Source organism: Schistocerca piceifrons, unplaced genomic scaffold, assembly GCF_021461385.2.
Source record: "Schistocerca piceifrons isolate TAMUIC-IGC-003096 unplaced genomic scaffold, iqSchPice1.1 HiC_scaffold_613, whole genome shotgun sequence".
Classification (NCBI taxonomy): domain Eukaryota; kingdom Metazoa; phylum Arthropoda; class Insecta; order Orthoptera; family Acrididae; genus Schistocerca; species Schistocerca piceifrons.
The window spans coordinates 29,100-45,262 of NW_025728854.1; the positions used below are offsets into that span (position 1 = coordinate 29,100).

The following is a 16,163-nucleotide window of genomic DNA, read 5'->3' on the forward strand; positions in this document are numbered from 1 at the left end:
ATCGTACCTGGCAGGCGCATTTCGAGGCAGGCTAGGGGAGCACATCCAGACGCATTCGGACAGCGTATCCGCGCACATTTCGCATCCTTTGGCAAGAGTTGGGCGCCGGCAACGCAAGAGTACGCAGAGGACCGCGTTCTGGCGGCATTTTTAAGCAGAGCAGTGCAGTGCAGGATTCAGCGTCTGCAGCATCTTTTCCACAGAATGCTACGGCGCTTGACGGCAGTCCCACTTTCCCTTGAGACATCTGCTCGGCAAGCAGCGTCAAGTTACCGCTGGCCCGAGCATCGGTGGTTCAGTGGTAGAATGCTCGCCTGCCACGCGGGCGGCCCGGGTTCGATTCCCGGCCGATGCATCATTTTGCTTTTCCCGCGATAATGCTGCCGCGTGGCTTGAGCGCTTGAGATGCACGATCCACAAGAATGTGTAGCTGGATTTCCCTTGAGAAGGACCGAGAACGCAGCACTCGCGGGTCCCCACTAGGACGCTCGCATCATGTTCTACAGACTAGCGTCGGCCTGGCCTCACAAGTTGCTGGGTCCGGGTGCCTCCGAGGCACTGAACTTCAACGACAAGGAGTGCTGCCTATCGTTGCAACAGCTGCAGCAGCACCGCAATCAACTGGGCCGGCAGTGCACGTGTAGCAACAGAACACGTTATCCAGGAAGTACAGTGTCTCTACGTCTAATATTGGGTAAGGTGTTTACCCAGTTTCCAGGACAAGCGGTGCACCCGTGCCTCGGTAGCGCAGTAGGCAGCGCGTAAGTCTCACAATCTTAAGGTCGTGAGTTCGATCCTCACCCGGGGCATTTAATTTTCTGTGACATGGTGGTGCTGTTGCTAGGGCGCCAACGTATTTCTTGTTTGTTATCCACAGCGTTTCAACGCTTCAGCGGGAAAATGTTTACTTCCTGTTATTGCTACTTACAGCTTCCCTTTTCCTCTTCTCCCAGCAGAGCATGAAGCCAAAAGCATTGCTCTGCGACGTTTGAGGTGCGCGCCTTGCCAGTCAGTATGTGCACAGATGCTCGCAAAGAGAGGGGGGCGCCGACGCGGCACTCGACACGAAATGCGACAAGCGACCGTACGAACGGTCGAACGAAACGGCCACATCCGGTGTGGTCTAGTGGCTAGGATACCTGGCTTTCACCCAGGAGGCCCGGGTTCGATTCCCGGTACCGGAACGGAATTTTTTCCACACGAATCGTGACAAGTTTGAGCTGTCCGAGCGGCCGTTTCCCGTCCTGCTCGCAATATAGCTACTGTTTCGTGACCGTCAGCAGAATATAGACTAGGGAAGCAGACACACGACGACCATAGAAATGGTGTGCGGCTTCATGCCACCTGTTTCCAGCGTAGGGCTGAGCAACTGCATCTGCCGAGGCCCGTTAGCTCAGTTGGTTAGAGCGTCGTGCTAATAACGCGAAGGTCGTGGGTTCGATCCCCCCACGGGCCACTACTCTTTTCCTACTACGAAAAGGCGGCGCCGATTTCAGCTGGCGAGTGTGGTGACCAAAAGATCATCACCCTGCGTGGAAGTTGATAGAGGATCCGAACCCGACTCGTCGGGGAGCGCTACAGCATTCACTCGGCAATGGCCATAATATCTTGAATACACTGGTTCTCAACCGATAAAGAGAAAATGAAAGAAAATGTCCGATTGCCGATGCGTAACAACTTTGGCCCTTGTCAGTACTTGGGCGGGTGAGCGCATGGGAACACAGGGCGCTATTGGCACTTTTACTTCCTATTTTTGTTTCTCCTTTCTTTTCGGAGCTACAGCCCGATTCGGTCAGGGAGACGCCACCGTGAAATGAAGGGGGCGTGCTGTGTGTCCATCGCCTCGCCTCTCCTTACCTCTCTCAGTCGTTTCTCGTGCTTGTCGTTTTGATATAGGCCGATTTGAGAGCGTCAGCTCTCGCGTCAGCCGAGCAAAGTCGAGACAAGTCGAGACACACTAAGGGCTGGTATGCAGCGAGTAAGAGGGCGAAAAAACAATAATTTAAGAGCGCGTGGCAAAAGTACTCATACGCGAAATTAAAAGCCTGCTGCGGTGGCCGGGAATCGAACCCGGATCAACTGCTTGGAACGCAACTATGCTGACCATTACACCACCACCGCACAAGCGAGCGCCGCGCGTCCGCGCTGTGTCGGCTTCCCGCCAGTCGGCAGCGGCCGAAGGTGATCGTACCTGGCAGGCGCATTTCGAGGCAGGCTAGGGGAGCACATCCAGACGCATTCGGACAGCGTATCCGCGCACATTTCGCATCCTTTGGCAAGAGTTGGGCGCCGGCAACGCAAGAGTACGCAGAGGACCGCGTTCTGGCGGCATTTTTAAGCAGAGCAGTGCAGTGCAGGATTCAGCGTCTGCAGCATCTTTTCCACAGAATGCTACGGCGCTTGACGGCAGTCCCACTTTCCCTTGAGACATCTGCTCGGCAAGCAGCGTCAAGTTACCGCTGGCCCGAGCATCGGTGGTTCAGTGGTAGAATGCTCGCCTGCCACGCGGGCGGCCCGGGTTCGATTCCCGGCCGATGCATCATTTTGCTTTTCCCGCGATAATGCTGCCGCGTGGCTTGAGCGCTTGAGATGCACGATCCACAAGAATGTGTAGCTGGATTTCCCTTGAGAAGGACCGAGAACGCAGCACTCGCGGGTCCCCACTAGGACGCTCGCATCATGTTCTACAGACTAGCGTCGGCCTGGCCTCACAAGTTGCTGGGTCCGGGTGCCTCCGAGGCACTGAACTTCAACGACAAGGAGTGCTGCCTATCGTTGCAACAGCTGCAGCAGCACCGCAATCAACTGGGCCGGCAGTGCACGTGTAGCAACAGAACACGTTATCCAGGAAGTACAGTGTCTCTACGTCTAATATTGGGTAAGGTGTTTACCCAGTTTCCAGGACAAGCGGTGCACCCGTGCCTCGGTAGCGCAGTAGGCAGCGCGTAAGTCTCATAATCTTAAGGTCGTGAGTTCGATCCTCACCCGGGGCATTTAATTTTCTGTGACATGGTGGTGCTGTTGCTAGGGCGCCAACGTATTTCTTGTTTGTTATCCACAGCGTTTCAACGCTTCAGCGGGAAAATGTTTACTTCCTGTTATTGCTACTTACAGCTTCCCTTTTCCTCTTCTCCCAGCAGAGCATGAAGCCAAAAGCATTGCTCTGCGACGTTTGAGGTGCGCGCCTTGCCAGTCAGTATGTGCACAGATGCTCGCAAAGAGAGGGGGGCGCCGACGCGGCACTCGACACGAAATGCGACAAGCGACCGTACGAACGGTCGAACGAAACGGCCACATCCGGTGTGGTCTAGTGGCTAGGATACCTGGCTTTCACCCAGGAGGCCCGGGTTCGATTCCCGGTACCGGAACGGAATTTTTTCCACACGAATCGTGACAAGTTTGAGCTGTCCGAGCGGCCGTTTCCCGTCCTGCTCGCAATATAGCTACTGTTTCGTGACCGTCAGCAGAATATAGACTAGGGAAGCAGACACACGACGACCATAGAAATGGTGTGCGGCTTCATGCCACCTGTTTCCAGCGTAGGGCTGAGCAACTGCATCTGCCGAGGCCCGTTAGCTCAGTTGGTTAGAGCGTCGTGCTAATAACGCGAAGGTCGTGGGTTCGATCCCCCCACGGGCCACTACTCTTTTCCTACTACGAAAAGGCGGCGCCGATTTCAGCTGGCGAGTGTGGTGACCAAAAGATCATCACCCTGCGTGGAAGTTGATAGAGGATCCGAACCCGACTCGTCGGGGAGCGCTACAGCATTCACTCGGCAATGGCCATAATATCTTGAATACACTGGTTCTCAACCGATAAAGAGAAAATGAAAGAAAATGTCCGATTGCCGATGCGTAACAACTTTGGCCCTTGTCAGTACTTGGGCGGGTGAGCGCATGGGAACACAGGGCGCTATTGGCACTTTTACTTCCTATTTTTGTTTCTCCTTTCTTTTCGGAGCTACAGCCCGATTCGGTCAGGGAGACGCCACCGTGAAATGAAGGGGGCGTGCTGTGTGTCCATCGCCTCGCCTCTCCTTACCTCTCTCAGTCGTTTCTCGTGCTTGTCGTTTTGATATAGGCCGATTTGAGAGCGTCAGCTCTCGCGTCAGCCGAGCAAAGTCGAGACAAGTCGAGACACACTAAGGGCTGGTATGCAGCGAGTAAGAGGGCGAAAAAACAATAATTTAAGAGCGCGTGGCAAAAGTACTCATACGCGAAATTAAAAGCCTGCTGCGGTGGCCGGGAATCGAACCCGGATCAACTGCTTGGAACGCAACTATGCTGACCATTACACCACCACCGCACAAGCGAGCGCCGCGCGTCCGCGCTGTGTCGGCTTCCCGCCAGTCGGCAGCGGCCGAAGGTGATCGTACCTGGCAGGCGCATTTCGAGGCAGGCTAGGGGAGCACATCCAGACGCATTCGGACAGCGTATCCGCGCACATTTCGCATCCTTTGGCAAGAGTTGGGCGCCGGCAACGCAAGAGTACGCAGAGGACCGCGTTCTGGCGGCATTTTTAAGCAGAGCAGTGCAGTGCAGGATTCAGCGTCTGCAGCATCTTTTCCACAGAATGCTACGGCGCTTGACGGCAGTCCCACTTTCCCTTGAGACATCTGCTCGGCAAGCAGCGTCAAGTTACCGCTGGCCCGAGCATCGGTGGTTCAGTGGTAGAATGCTCGCCTGCCACGCGGGCGGCCCGGGTTCGATTCCCGGCCGATGCATCATTTTGCTTTTCCCGCGATAATGCTGCCGCGTGGCTTGAGCGCTTGAGATGCACGATCCACAAGAATGTGTAGCTGGATTTCCCTTGAGAAGGACCGAGAACGCAGCACTCGCGGGTCCCCACTAGGACGCTCGCATCATGTTCTACAGACTAGCGTCGGCCTGGCCTCACAAGTTGCTGGGTCCGGGTGCCTCCGAGGCACTGAACTTCAACGACAAGGAGTGCTGCCTATCGTTGCAACAGCTGCAGCAGCACCGCAATCAACTGGGCCGGCAGTGCACGTGTAGCAACAGAACACGTTATCCAGGAAGTACAGTGTCTCTACGTCTAATATTGGGTAAGGTGTTTACCCAGTTTCCAGGACAAGCGGTGCACCCGTGCCTCGGTAGCGCAGTAGGCAGCGCGTAAGTCTCACAATCTTAAGGTCGTGAGTTCGATCCTCACCCGGGGCATTTAATTTTCTGTGACATGGTGGTGCTGTTGCTAGGGCGCCAACGTATTTCTTGTTTGTTATCCACAGCGTTTCAACGCTTCAGCGGGAAAATGTTTACTTCCTGTTATTGCTACTTACAGCTTCCCTTTTCCTCTTCTCCCAGCAGAGCATGAAGCCAAAAGCATTGCTCTGCGACGTTTGAGGTGCGCGCCTTGCCAGTCAGTATGTGCACAGATGCTCGCAAAGAGAGGGGGGCGCCGACGCGGCACTCGACACGAAATGCGACAAGCGACCGTACGAACGGTCGAACGAAACGGCCACATCCGGTGTGGTCTAGTGGCTAGGATACCTGGCTTTCACCCAGGAGGCCCGGGTTCGATTCCCGGTACCGGAACGGAATTTTTTCCACACGAATCGTGACAAGTTTGAGCTGTCCGAGCGGCCGTTTCCCGTCCTGCTCGCAATATAGCTACTGTTTCGTGACCGTCAGCAGAATATAGACTAGGGAAGCAGACACACGACGACCATAGAAATGGTGTGCGGCTTCATGCCACCTGTTTCCAGCGTAGGGCTGAGCAACTGCATCTGCCGAGGCCCGTTAGCTCAGTTGGTTAGAGCGTCGTGCTAATAACGCGAAGGTCGTGGGTTCGATCCCCCCACGGGCCACTACTCTTTTCCTACTACGAAAAGGCGGCGCCGATTTCAGCTGGCGAGTGTGGTGACCAAAAGATCATCACCCTGCGTGGAAGTTGATAGAGGATCCGAACCCGACTCGTCGGGGAGCGCTACAGCATTCACTCGGCAATGGCCATAATATCTTGAATACACTGGTTCTCAACCGATAAAGAGAAAATGAAAGAAAATGTCCGATTGCCGATGCGTAACAACTTTGGCCCTTGTCAGTACTTGGGCGGGTGAGCGCATGGGAACACAGGGCGCTATTGGCACTTTTACTTCCTATTTTTGTTTCTCCTTTCTTTTCGGAGCTACAGCCCGATTCGGTCAGGGAGACGCCACCGTGAAATGAAGGGGGCGTGCTGTGTGTCCATCGCCTCGCCTCTCCTTACCTCTCTCAGTCGTTTCTCGTGCTTGTCGTTTTGATATAGGCCGATTTGAGAGCGTCAGCTCTCGCGTCAGCCGAGCAAAGTCGAGACAAGTCGAGACACACTAAGGGCTGGTATGCAGCGAGTAAGAGGGCGAAAAAACAATAATTTAAGAGCGCGTGGCAAAAGTACTCATACGCGAAATTAAAAGCCTGCTGCGGTGGCCGGGAATCGAACCCGGATCAACTGCTTGGAACGCAACTATGCTGACCATTACACCACCACCGCACAAGCGAGCGCCGCGCGTCCGCGCTGTGTCGGCTTCCCGCCAGTCGGCAGCGGCCGAAGGTGATCGTACCTGGCAGGCGCATTTCGAGGCAGGCTAGGGGAGCACATCCAGACGCATTCGGACAGCGTATCCGCGCACATTTCGCATCCTTTGGCAAGAGTTGGGCGCCGGCAACGCAAGAGTACGCAGAGGACCGCGTTCTGGCGGCATTTTTAAGCAGAGCAGTGCAGTGCAGGATTCAGCGTCTGCAGCATCTTTTCCACAGAATGCTACGGCGCTTGACGGCAGTCCCACTTTCCCTTGAGACATCTGCTCGGCAAGCAGCGTCAAGTTACCGCTGGCCCGAGCATCGGTGGTTCAGTGGTAGAATGCTCGCCTGCCACGCGGGCGGCCCGGGTTCGATTCCCGGCCGATGCATCATTTTGCTTTTCCCGCGATAATGCTGCCGCGTGGCTTGAGCGCTTGAGATGCACGATCCACAAGAATGTGTAGCTGGATTTCCCTTGAGAAGGACCGAGAACGCAGCACTCGCGGGTCCCCACTAGGACGCTCGCATCATGTTCTACAGACTAGCGTCGGCCTGGCCTCACAAGTTGCTGGGTCCGGGTGCCTCCGAGGCACTGAACTTCAACGACAAGGAGTGCTGCCTATCGTTGCAACAGCTGCAGCAGCACCGCAATCAACTGGGCCGGCAGTGCACGTGTAGCAACAGAACACGTTATCCAGGAAGTACAGTGTCTCTACGTCTAATATTGGGTAAGGTGTTTACCCAGTTTCCAGGACAAGCGGTGCACCCGTGCCTCGGTAGCGCAGTAGGCAGCGCGTAAGTCTCATAATCTTAAGGTCGTGAGTTCGATCCTCACCCGGGGCATTTAATTTTCTGTGACATGGTGGTGCTGTTGCTAGGGCGCCAACGTATTTCTTGTTTGTTATCCACAGCGTTTCAACGCTTCAGCGGGAAAATGTTTACTTCCTGTTATTGCTACTTACAGCTTCCCTTTTCCTCTTCTCCCAGCAGAGCATGAAGCCAAAAGCATTGCTCTGCGACGTTTGAGGTGCGCGCCTTGCCAGTCAGTATGTGCACAGATGCTCGCAAAGAGAGGGGGGCGCCGACGCGGCACTCGACACGAAATGCGACAAGCGACCGTACGAACGGTCGAACGAAACGGCCACATCCGGTGTGGTCTAGTGGCTAGGATACCTGGCTTTCACCCAGGAGGCCCGGGTTCGATTCCCGGTACCGGAACGGAATTTTTTCCACACGAATCGTGACAAGTTTGAGCTGTCCGAGCGGCCGTTTCCCGTCCTGCTCGCAATATAGCTACTGTTTCGTGACCGTCAGCAGAATATAGACTAGGGAAGCAGACACACGACGACCATAGAAATGGTGTGCGGCTTCATGCCACCTGTTTCCAGCGTAGGGCTGAGCAACTGCATCTGCCGAGGCCCGTTAGCTCAGTTGGTTAGAGCGTCGTGCTAATAACGCGAAGGTCGTGGGTTCGATCCCCCCACGGGCCACTACTCTTTTCCTACTACGAAAAGGCGGCGCCGATTTCAGCTGGCGAGTGTGGTGACCAAAAGATCATCACCCTGCGTGGAAGTTGATAGAGGATCCGAACCCGACTCGTCGGGGAGCGCTACAGCATTCACTCGGCAATGGCCATAATATCTTGAATACACTGGTTCTCAACCGATAAAGAGAAAATGAAAGAAAATGTCCGATTGCCGATGCGTAACAACTTTGGCCCTTGTCAGTACTTGGGCGGGTGAGCGCATGGGAACACAGGGCGCTATTGGCACTTTTACTTCCTATTTTTGTTTCTCCTTTCTTTTCGGAGCTACAGCCCGATTCGGTCAGGGAGACGCCACCGTGAAATGAAGGGGGCGTGCTGTGTGTCCATCGCCTCGCCTCTCCTTACCTCTCTCAGTCGTTTCTCGTGCTTGTCGTTTTGATATAGGCCGATTTGAGAGCGTCAGCTCTCGCGTCAGCCGAGCAAAGTCGAGACAAGTCGAGACACACTAAGGGCTGGTATGCAGCGAGTAAGAGGGCGAAAAAACAATAATTTAAGAGCGCGTGGCAAAAGTACTCATACGCGAAATTAAAAGCCTGCTGCGGTGGCCGGGAATCGAACCCGGATCAACTGCTTGGAACGCAACTATGCTGACCATTACACCACCACCGCACAAGCGAGCGCCGCGCGTCCGCGCTGTGTCGGCTTCCCGCCAGTCGGCAGCGGCCGAAGGTGATCGTACCTGGCAGGCGCATTTCGAGGCAGGCTAGGGGAGCACATCCAGACGCATTCGGACAGCGTATCCGCGCACATTTCGCATCCTTTGGCAAGAGTTGGGCGCCGGCAACGCAAGAGTACGCAGAGGACCGCGTTCTGGCGGCATTTTTAAGCAGAGCAGTGCAGTGCAGGATTCAGCGTCTGCAGCATCTTTTCCACAGAATGCTACGGCGCTTGACGGCAGTCCCACTTTCCCTTGAGACATCTGCTCGGCAAGCAGCGTCAAGTTACCGCTGGCCCGAGCATCGGTGGTTCAGTGGTAGAATGCTCGCCTGCCACGCGGGCGGCCCGGGTTCGATTCCCGGCCGATGCATCATTTTGCTTTTCCCGCGATAATGCTGCCGCGTGGCTTGAGCGCTTGAGATGCACGATCCACAAGAATGTGTAGCTGGATTTCCCTTGAGAAGGACCGAGAACGCAGCACTCGCGGGTCCCCACTAGGACGCTCGCATCATGTTCTACAGACTAGCGTCGGCCTGGCCTCACAAGTTGCTGGGTCCGGGTGCCTCCGAGGCACTGAACTTCAACGACAAGGAGTGCTGCCTATCGTTGCAACAGCTGCAGCAGCACCGCAATCAACTGGGCCGGCAGTGCACGTGTAGCAACAGAACACGTTATCCAGGAAGTACAGTGTCTCTACGTCTAATATTGGGTAAGGTGTTTACCCAGTTTCCAGGACAAGCGGTGCACCCGTGCCTCGGTAGCGCAGTAGGCAGCGCGTAAGTCTCACAATCTTAAGGTCGTGAGTTCGATCCTCACCCGGGGCATTTAATTTTCTGTGACATGGTGGTGCTGTTGCTAGGGCGCCAACGTATTTCTTGTTTGTTATCCACAGCGTTTCAACGCTTCAGCGGGAAAATGTTTACTTCCTGTTATTGCTACTTACAGCTTCCCTTTTCCTCTTCTCCCAGCAGAGCATGAAGCCAAAAGCATTGCTCTGCGACGTTTGAGGTGCGCGCCTTGCCAGTCAGTATGTGCACAGATGCTCGCAAAGAGAGGGGGGCGCCGACGCGGCACTCGACACGAAATGCGACAAGCGACCGTACGAACGGTCGAACGAAACGGCCACATCCGGTGTGGTCTAGTGGCTAGGATACCTGGCTTTCACCCAGGAGGCCCGGGTTCGATTCCCGGTACCGGAACGGAATTTTTTCCACACGAATCGTGACAAGTTTGAGCTGTCCGAGCGGCCGTTTCCCGTCCTGCTCGCAATATAGCTACTGTTTCGTGACCGTCAGCAGAATATAGACTAGGGAAGCAGACACACGACGACCATAGAAATGGTGTGCGGCTTCATGCCACCTGTTTCCAGCGTAGGGCTGAGCAACTGCATCTGCCGAGGCCCGTTAGCTCAGTTGGTTAGAGCGTCGTGCTAATAACGCGAAGGTCGTGGGTTCGATCCCCCCACGGGCCACTACTCTTTTCCTACTACGAAAAGGCGGCGCCGATTTCAGCTGGCGAGTGTGGTGACCAAAAGATCATCACCCTGCGTGGAAGTTGATAGAGGATCCGAACCCGACTCGTCGGGGAGCGCTACAGCATTCACTCGGCAATGGCCATAATATCTTGAATACACTGGTTCTCAACCGATAAAGAGAAAATGAAAGAAAATGTCCGATTGCCGATGCGTAACAACTTTGGCCCTTGTCAGTACTTGGGCGGGTGAGCGCATGGGAACACAGGGCGCTATTGGCACTTTTACTTCCTATTTTTGTTTCTCCTTTCTTTTCGGAGCTACAGCCCGATTCGGTCAGGGAGACGCCACCGTGAAATGAAGGGGGCGTGCTGTGTGTCCATCGCCTCGCCTCTCCTTACCTCTCTCAGTCGTTTCTCGTGCTTGTCGTTTTGATATAGGCCGATTTGAGAGCGTCAGCTCTCGCGTCAGCCGAGCAAAGTCGAGACAAGTCGAGACACACTAAGGGCTGGTATGCAGCGAGTAAGAGGGCGAAAAAACAATAATTTAAGAGCGCGTGGCAAAAGTACTCATACGCGAAATTAAAAGCCTGCTGCGGTGGCCGGGAATCGAACCCGGATCAACTGCTTGGAACGCAACTATGCTGACCATTACACCACCACCGCACAAGCGAGCGCCGCGCGTCCGCGCTGTGTCGGCTTCCCGCCAGTCGGCAGCGGCCGAAGGTGATCGTACCTGGCAGGCGCATTTCGAGGCAGGCTAGGGGAGCACATCCAGACGCATTCGGACAGCGTATCCGCGCACATTTCGCATCCTTTGGCAAGAGTTGGGCGCCGGCAACGCAAGAGTACGCAGAGGACCGCGTTCTGGCGGCATTTTTAAGCAGAGCAGTGCAGTGCAGGATTCAGCGTCTGCAGCATCTTTTCCACAGAATGCTACGGCGCTTGACGGCAGTCCCACTTTCCCTTGAGACATCTGCTCGGCAAGCAGCGTCAAGTTACCGCTGGCCCGAGCATCGGTGGTTCAGTGGTAGAATGCTCGCCTGCCACGCGGGCGGCCCGGGTTCGATTCCCGGCCGATGCATCATTTTGCTTTTCCCGCGATAATGCTGCCGCGTGGCTTGAGCGCTTGAGATGCACGATCCACAAGAATGTGTAGCTGGATTTCCCTTGAGAAGGACCGAGAACGCAGCACTCGCGGGTCCCCACTAGGACGCTCGCATCATGTTCTACAGACTAGCGTCGGCCTGGCCTCACAAGTTGCTGGGTCCGGGTGCCTCCGAGGCACTGAACTTCAACGACAAGGAGTGCTGCCTATCGTTGCAACAGCTGCAGCAGCACCGCAATCAACTGGGCCGGCAGTGCACGTGTAGCAACAGAACACGTTATCCAGGAAGTACAGTGTCTCTACGTCTAATATTGGGTAAGGTGTTTACCCAGTTTCCAGGACAAGCGGTGCACCCGTGCCTCGGTAGCGCAGTAGGCAGCGCGTAAGTCTCACAATCTTAAGGTCGTGAGTTCGATCCTCACCCGGGGCATTTAATTTTCTGTGACATGGTGGTGCTGTTGCTAGGGCGCCAACGTATTTCTTGTTTGTTATCCACAGCGTTTCAACGCTTCAGCGGGAAAATGTTTACTTCCTGTTATTGCTACTTACAGCTTCCCTTTTCCTCTTCTCCCAGCAGAGCATGAAGCCAAAAGCATTGCTCTGCGACGTTTGAGGTGCGCGCCTTGCCAGTCAGTATGTGCACAGATGCTCGCAAAGAGAGGGGGGCGCCGACGCGGCACTCGACACGAAATGCGACAAGCGACCGTACGAACGGTCGAACGAAACGGCCACATCCGGTGTGGTCTAGTGGCTAGGATACCTGGCTTTCACCCAGGAGGCCCGGGTTCGATTCCCGGTACCGGAACGGAATTTTTTCCACACGAATCGTGACAAGTTTGAGCTGTCCGAGCGGCCGTTTCCCGTCCTGCTCGCAATATAGCTACTGTTTCGTGACCGTCAGCAGAATATAGACTAGGGAAGCAGACACACGACGACCATAGAAATGGTGTGCGGCTTCATGCCACCTGTTTCCAGCGTAGGGCTGAGCAACTGCATCTGCCGAGGCCCGTTAGCTCAGTTGGTTAGAGCGTCGTGCTAATAACGCGAAGGTCGTGGGTTCGATCCCCCCACGGGCCACTACTCTTTTCCTACTACGAAAAGGCGGCGCCGATTTCAGCTGGCGAGTGTGGTGACCAAAAGATCATCACCCTGCGTGGAAGTTGATAGAGGATCCGAACCCGACTCGTCGGGGAGCGCTACAGCATTCACTCGGCAATGGCCATAATATCTTGAATACACTGGTTCTCAACCGATAAAGAGAAAATGAAAGAAAATGTCCGATTGCCGATGCGTAACAACTTTGGCCCTTGTCAGTACTTGGGCGGGTGAGCGCATGGGAACACAGGGCGCTATTGGCACTTTTACTTCCTATTTTTGTTTCTCCTTTCTTTTCGGAGCTACAGCCCGATTCGGTCAGGGAGACGCCACCGTGAAATGAAGGGGGCGTGCTGTGTGTCCATCGCCTCGCCTCTCCTTACCTCTCTCAGTCGTTTCTCGTGCTTGTCGTTTTGATATAGGCCGATTTGAGAGCGTCAGCTCTCGCGTCAGCCGAGCAAAGTCGAGACAAGTCGAGACACACTAAGGGCTGGTATGCAGCGAGTAAGAGGGCGAAAAAACAATAATTTAAGAGCGCGTGGCAAAAGTACTCATACGCGAAATTAAAAGCCTGCTGCGGTGGCCGGGAATCGAACCCGGATCAACTGCTTGGAACGCAACTATGCTGACCATTACACCACCACCGCACAAGCGAGCGCCGCGCGTCCGCGCTGTGTCGGCTTCCCGCCAGTCGGCAGCGGCCGAAGGTGATCGTACCTGGCAGGCGCATTTCGAGGCAGGCTAGGGGAGCACATCCAGACGCATTCGGACAGCGTATCCGCGCACATTTCGCATCCTTTGGCAAGAGTTGGGCGCCGGCAACGCAAGAGTACGCAGAGGACCGCGTTCTGGCGGCATTTTTAAGCAGAGCAGTGCAGTGCAGGATTCAGCGTCTGCAGCATCTTTTCCACAGAATGCTACGGCGCTTGACGGCAGTCCCACTTTCCCTTGAGACATCTGCTCGGCAAGCAGCGTCAAGTTACCGCTGGCCCGAGCATCGGTGGTTCAGTGGTAGAATGCTCGCCTGCCACGCGGGCGGCCCGGGTTCGATTCCCGGCCGATGCATCATTTTGCTTTTCCCGCGATAATGCTGCCGCGTGGCTTGAGCGCTTGAGATGCACGATCCACAAGAATGTGTAGCTGGATTTCCCTTGAGAAGGACCGAGAACGCAGCACTCGCGGGTCCCCACTAGGACGCGCTCGCATCATGTTCTACAGACTAGCGTCGGCCTGGCCTCACAAGTTGCTGGGTCCGGGTGCCTCCGAGGCACTGAACTTCAACGACAAGGAGTGCTGCCTATCGTTGCAACAGCTGCAGCAGCACCGCAATCAACTGGGCCGGCAGTGCACGTGTAGCAACAGAACACGTTATCCAGGAAGTACAGTGTCTCTACGTCTAATATTGGGTAAGGTGTTTACCCAGTTTCCAGGACAAGCGGTGCACCCGTGCCTCGGTAGCGCAGTAGGCAGCGCGTAAGTCTCACAATCTTAAGGTCGTGAGTTCGATCCTCACCCGGGGCATTTAATTTTCTGTGACATGGTGGTGCTGTTGCTAGGGCGCCAACGTATTTCTTGTTTGTTATCCACAGCGTTTCAACGCTTCAGCGGGAAAATGTTTACTTCCTGTTATTGCTACTTACAGCTTCCCTTTTCCTCTTCTCCCAGCAGAGCATGAAGCCAAAAGCATTGCTCTGCGACGTTTGAGGTGCGCGCCTTGCCAGTCAGTATGTGCACAGATGCTCGCAAAGAGAGGGGGGCGCCGACGCGGCACTCGACACGAAATGCGACAAGCGACCGTACGAACGGTCGAACGAAACGGCCACATCCGGTGTGGTCTAGTGGCTAGGATACCTGGCTTTCACCCAGGAGGCCCGGGTTCGATTCCCGGTACCGGAACGGAATTTTTTCCACACGAATCGTGACAAGTTTGAGCTGTCCGAGCGGCCGTTTCCCGTCCTGCTCGCAATATAGCTACTGTTTCGTGACCGTCAGCAGAATATAGACTAGGGAAGCAGACACACGACGACCATAGAAATGGTGTGCGGCTTCATGCCACCTGTTTCCAGCGTAGGGCTGAGCAACTGCATCTGCCGAGGCCCGTTAGCTCAGTTGGTTAGAGCGTCGTGCTAATAACGCGAAGGTCGTGGGTTCGATCCCCCCACGGGCCACTACTCTTTTCCTACTACGAAAAGGCGGCGCCGATTTCAGCTGGCGAGTGTGGTGACCAAAAGATCATCACCCTGCGTGGAAGTTGATAGAGGATCCGAACCCGACTCGTCGGGGAGCGCTACAGCATTCACTCGGCAATGGCCATAATATCTTGAATACACTGGTTCTCAACCGATAAAGAGAAAATGAAAGAAAATGTCCGATTGCCGATGCGTAACAACTTTGGCCCTTGTCAGTACTTGGGCGGGTGAGCGCATGGGAACACAGGGCGCTATTGGCACTTTTACTTCCTATTTTTGTTTCTCCTTTCTTTTCGGAGCTACAGCCCGATTCGGTCAGGGAGACGCCACCGTGAAATGAAGGGGGCGTGCTGTGTGTCCATCGCCTCGCCTCTCCTTACCTCTCTCAGTCGTTTCTCGTGCTTGTCGTTTTGATATAGGCCGATTTGAGAGCGTCAGCTCTCGCGTCAGCCGAGCAAAGTCGAGACAAGTCGAGACACACTAAGGGCTGGTATGCAGCGAGTAAGAGGGCGAAAAAACAATAATTTAAGAGCGCGTGGCAAAAGTACTCATACGCGAAATTAAAAGCCTGCTGCGGTGGCCGGGAATCGAACCCGGATCAACTGCTTGGAACGCAACTATGCTGACCATTACACCACCACCGCACAAGCGAGCGCCGCGCGTCCGCGCTGTGTCGGCTTCCCGCCAGTCGGCAGCGGCCGAAGGTGATCGTACCTGGCAGGCGCATTTCGAGGCAGGCTAGGGGAGCACATCCAGACGCATTCGGACAGCGTATCCGCGCACATTTCGCATCCTTTGGCAAGAGTTGGGCGCCGGCAACGCAAGAGTACGCAGAGGACCGCGTTCTGGCGGCATTTTTAAGCAGAGCAGTGCAGTGCAGGATTCAGCGTCTGCAGCATCTTTTCCACAGAATGCTACGGCGCTTGACGGCAGTCCCACTTTCCCTTGAGACATCTGCTCGGCAAGCAGCGTCAAGTTACCGCTGGCCCGAGCATCGGTGGTTCAGTGGTAGAATGCTCGCCTGCCACGCGGGCGGCCCGGGTTCGATTCCCGGCCGATGCATCATTTTGCTTTTCCCGCGATAATGCTGCCGCGTGGCTTGAGCGCTTGAGATGCACGATCCACAAGAATGTGTAGCTGGATTTCCCTTGAGAAGGACCGAGAACGCAGCACTCGCGGGTCCCCACTAGGACGCTCGCATCATGTTCTACAGACTAGCGTCGGCCTGGCCTCACAAGTTGCTGGGTCCGGGTGCCTCCGAGGCACTGAACTTCAACGACAAGGAGTGCTGCCTATCGTTGCAACAGCTGCAGCAGCACCGCAATCAACTGGGCCGGCAGTGCACGTGTAGCAACAGAACACGTTATCCAGGAAGTACAGTGTCTCTACGTCTAATATTGGGTAAGGTGTTTACCCAGTTTCCAGGACAAGCGGTGCACCCGTGCCTCGGTAGCGCAGTAGGCAGCGCGTAAGTCTCACAATCTTAAGGTCGTGAGTTCGATCCTCACCCGGGGCATTTAATTTTCTGTGACATGGTGGTGCTGTTGCTAGGGCGCCAACGTATTTCTTGTTTGTTATCC

The 16,163-nt window shown here is 55.2% G+C and overlaps 37 non-coding genes across 37 annotated transcripts; 30 read left to right on the forward strand and 7 right to left on the reverse strand.

The window, feature by feature from the left end:
• Nucleotides 1-284: 284 nt before the first annotated feature.
• Nucleotides 285-355, forward strand: Trnag-gcc. The gene has a single exon. It is a non-coding gene; the product is annotated as a tRNA-Gly (tRNA).
• Nucleotides 356-736: 381 nt separating this feature from the next.
• Nucleotides 737-809, forward strand: Trnav-cac. The gene has a single exon. It is a non-coding gene; the product is annotated as a tRNA-Val (tRNA).
• A 303-nt stretch (nt 810-1,112) lies between these two features.
• Trnae-uuc lies at nt 1,113-1,184 on the forward strand. The gene has a single exon. It is a non-coding gene; the product is annotated as a tRNA-Glu (tRNA).
• Nucleotides 1,185-1,382: 198 nt separating this feature from the next.
• Nucleotides 1,383-1,456, forward strand: Trnai-aau. The gene has a single exon. It is a non-coding gene; the product is annotated as a tRNA-Ile (tRNA).
• A 593-nt stretch (nt 1,457-2,049) lies between these two features.
• Nucleotides 2,050-2,121, reverse strand: Trnag-ucc. Its single transcript has one exon. It is a non-coding gene; the product is annotated as a tRNA-Gly (tRNA).
• Nucleotides 2,122-2,468: 347 nt separating this feature from the next.
• Nucleotides 2,469-2,539, forward strand: Trnag-gcc. The gene has a single exon. It is a non-coding gene; the product is annotated as a tRNA-Gly (tRNA).
• A 381-nt stretch (nt 2,540-2,920) lies between these two features.
• Nucleotides 2,921-2,993, forward strand: Trnam-cau. The gene has a single exon. It is a non-coding gene; the product is annotated as a tRNA-Met (tRNA).
• Nucleotides 2,994-3,296: 303 nt separating this feature from the next.
• Nucleotides 3,297-3,368, forward strand: Trnae-uuc. The gene has a single exon. It is a non-coding gene; the product is annotated as a tRNA-Glu (tRNA).
• A 198-nt stretch (nt 3,369-3,566) lies between these two features.
• Trnai-aau lies at nt 3,567-3,640 on the forward strand. Its single transcript has one exon. It is a non-coding gene; the product is annotated as a tRNA-Ile (tRNA).
• A 593-nt stretch (nt 3,641-4,233) lies between these two features.
• Trnag-ucc lies at nt 4,234-4,305 on the reverse strand. The gene has a single exon. It is a non-coding gene; the product is annotated as a tRNA-Gly (tRNA).
• Nucleotides 4,306-4,652: 347 nt separating this feature from the next.
• On the forward strand, nt 4,653-4,723 carry Trnag-gcc. The gene has a single exon. It is a non-coding gene; the product is annotated as a tRNA-Gly (tRNA).
• Nucleotides 4,724-5,104: 381 nt separating this feature from the next.
• Trnav-cac lies at nt 5,105-5,177 on the forward strand. The gene has a single exon. It is a non-coding gene; the product is annotated as a tRNA-Val (tRNA).
• A 303-nt stretch (nt 5,178-5,480) lies between these two features.
• On the forward strand, nt 5,481-5,552 carry Trnae-uuc. The gene has a single exon. It is a non-coding gene; the product is annotated as a tRNA-Glu (tRNA).
• Nucleotides 5,553-5,750: 198 nt separating this feature from the next.
• Trnai-aau lies at nt 5,751-5,824 on the forward strand. The gene has a single exon. It is a non-coding gene; the product is annotated as a tRNA-Ile (tRNA).
• Nucleotides 5,825-6,417: 593 nt separating this feature from the next.
• Trnag-ucc lies at nt 6,418-6,489 on the reverse strand. Its single transcript has one exon. It is a non-coding gene; the product is annotated as a tRNA-Gly (tRNA).
• Nucleotides 6,490-6,836: 347 nt separating this feature from the next.
• On the forward strand, nt 6,837-6,907 carry Trnag-gcc. Its single transcript has one exon. It is a non-coding gene; the product is annotated as a tRNA-Gly (tRNA).
• A 381-nt stretch (nt 6,908-7,288) lies between these two features.
• Nucleotides 7,289-7,361, forward strand: Trnam-cau. Its single transcript has one exon. It is a non-coding gene; the product is annotated as a tRNA-Met (tRNA).
• A 303-nt stretch (nt 7,362-7,664) lies between these two features.
• Trnae-uuc lies at nt 7,665-7,736 on the forward strand. Its single transcript has one exon. It is a non-coding gene; the product is annotated as a tRNA-Glu (tRNA).
• Nucleotides 7,737-7,934: 198 nt separating this feature from the next.
• On the forward strand, nt 7,935-8,008 carry Trnai-aau. The gene has a single exon. It is a non-coding gene; the product is annotated as a tRNA-Ile (tRNA).
• A 593-nt stretch (nt 8,009-8,601) lies between these two features.
• Trnag-ucc lies at nt 8,602-8,673 on the reverse strand. The gene has a single exon. It is a non-coding gene; the product is annotated as a tRNA-Gly (tRNA).
• A 347-nt stretch (nt 8,674-9,020) lies between these two features.
• On the forward strand, nt 9,021-9,091 carry Trnag-gcc. The gene has a single exon. It is a non-coding gene; the product is annotated as a tRNA-Gly (tRNA).
• A 381-nt stretch (nt 9,092-9,472) lies between these two features.
• Trnav-cac lies at nt 9,473-9,545 on the forward strand. Its single transcript has one exon. It is a non-coding gene; the product is annotated as a tRNA-Val (tRNA).
• A 303-nt stretch (nt 9,546-9,848) lies between these two features.
• Trnae-uuc lies at nt 9,849-9,920 on the forward strand. Its single transcript has one exon. It is a non-coding gene; the product is annotated as a tRNA-Glu (tRNA).
• Nucleotides 9,921-10,118: 198 nt separating this feature from the next.
• Nucleotides 10,119-10,192, forward strand: Trnai-aau. The gene has a single exon. It is a non-coding gene; the product is annotated as a tRNA-Ile (tRNA).
• A 593-nt stretch (nt 10,193-10,785) lies between these two features.
• Trnag-ucc lies at nt 10,786-10,857 on the reverse strand. The gene has a single exon. It is a non-coding gene; the product is annotated as a tRNA-Gly (tRNA).
• Nucleotides 10,858-11,204: 347 nt separating this feature from the next.
• Trnag-gcc lies at nt 11,205-11,275 on the forward strand. Its single transcript has one exon. It is a non-coding gene; the product is annotated as a tRNA-Gly (tRNA).
• Nucleotides 11,276-11,656: 381 nt separating this feature from the next.
• Nucleotides 11,657-11,729, forward strand: Trnav-cac. Its single transcript has one exon. It is a non-coding gene; the product is annotated as a tRNA-Val (tRNA).
• Nucleotides 11,730-12,032: 303 nt separating this feature from the next.
• Nucleotides 12,033-12,104, forward strand: Trnae-uuc. The gene has a single exon. It is a non-coding gene; the product is annotated as a tRNA-Glu (tRNA).
• Nucleotides 12,105-12,302: 198 nt separating this feature from the next.
• Nucleotides 12,303-12,376, forward strand: Trnai-aau. The gene has a single exon. It is a non-coding gene; the product is annotated as a tRNA-Ile (tRNA).
• Nucleotides 12,377-12,969: 593 nt separating this feature from the next.
• Nucleotides 12,970-13,041, reverse strand: Trnag-ucc. The gene has a single exon. It is a non-coding gene; the product is annotated as a tRNA-Gly (tRNA).
• Nucleotides 13,042-13,388: 347 nt separating this feature from the next.
• On the forward strand, nt 13,389-13,459 carry Trnag-gcc. Its single transcript has one exon. It is a non-coding gene; the product is annotated as a tRNA-Gly (tRNA).
• A 383-nt stretch (nt 13,460-13,842) lies between these two features.
• Trnav-cac lies at nt 13,843-13,915 on the forward strand. Its single transcript has one exon. It is a non-coding gene; the product is annotated as a tRNA-Val (tRNA).
• A 303-nt stretch (nt 13,916-14,218) lies between these two features.
• Nucleotides 14,219-14,290, forward strand: Trnae-uuc. The gene has a single exon. It is a non-coding gene; the product is annotated as a tRNA-Glu (tRNA).
• A 198-nt stretch (nt 14,291-14,488) lies between these two features.
• On the forward strand, nt 14,489-14,562 carry Trnai-aau. Its single transcript has one exon. It is a non-coding gene; the product is annotated as a tRNA-Ile (tRNA).
• Nucleotides 14,563-15,155: 593 nt separating this feature from the next.
• Nucleotides 15,156-15,227, reverse strand: Trnag-ucc. The gene has a single exon. It is a non-coding gene; the product is annotated as a tRNA-Gly (tRNA).
• Nucleotides 15,228-15,574: 347 nt separating this feature from the next.
• Nucleotides 15,575-15,645, forward strand: Trnag-gcc. The gene has a single exon. It is a non-coding gene; the product is annotated as a tRNA-Gly (tRNA).
• A 381-nt stretch (nt 15,646-16,026) lies between these two features.
• On the forward strand, nt 16,027-16,099 carry Trnav-cac. The gene has a single exon. It is a non-coding gene; the product is annotated as a tRNA-Val (tRNA).
• Nucleotides 16,100-16,163: the final 64 nt, after the last annotated feature.